We start from the raw sequence: 699 nt of genomic DNA, 5'->3' as shown, positions 1-699 counted from the left end.
AAAATGTAATTTTGTGACTATGACTTTTTTTATGCATTATTTTGTTATTTTCATTTAAGTAATATATAGACAGGTTAGCTGACGTCACGAAAACTATGCGCAAGCTTCAATGGGGAAGAAGGCCGTGTGTTGTGATTCTGGATGGCAAGATAGATAGCGACAAGCTGTCATGTAGGGAAGCATAGGTGGCTCATGTCAGCTAGTTGGGGGTTCAAAAGCAAAGCTGGTGAAACTCTATTGTATTTATTGGCATTTATTATTATACTGGTTCCGTCAATTTAGTTTAAAAAAATCTAATTCCCGTGAATTTTGCATGATGGTAAAGGACCATGGGCCACACCCTCTCATGCGATGCCAATTGGCCACATGGTGGCGCTATAACAAACAATTGAAAATGCAAACTTGGAAAGCGAACGCCCCTCATGCTGTGTGTCCTAGAGTCATGAAATTCGGTACATAGGTCCCTCTGCTCACAAGGAACACATTTGCTATAGGACCAATAAGGTCTGCCATGAAGGATTTTTCGCCATTTAGAATTGTGTGAAAAACATTAAAAATGCTATTCCTCTAGCACCGAATGACGGATCTGCACAAAACGTGATATATAGTATCTATAGACCAAGGTCTCGCAACGCAATATTTTCCAGGCTAACATCTCAAACGACATGACGACATGATCAATAAACATTCACGTGGGCG

The sequence above is a fragment of the Salvelinus alpinus genome, chromosome 28 (genome assembly GCF_045679555.1).
Source record: "Salvelinus alpinus chromosome 28, SLU_Salpinus.1, whole genome shotgun sequence".
In the NCBI taxonomy this organism is placed as follows: Eukaryota; Metazoa; Chordata; class Actinopteri; order Salmoniformes; family Salmonidae; genus Salvelinus; species Salvelinus alpinus.
Note: the sequence above shows the minus strand (reverse complement) of the source record.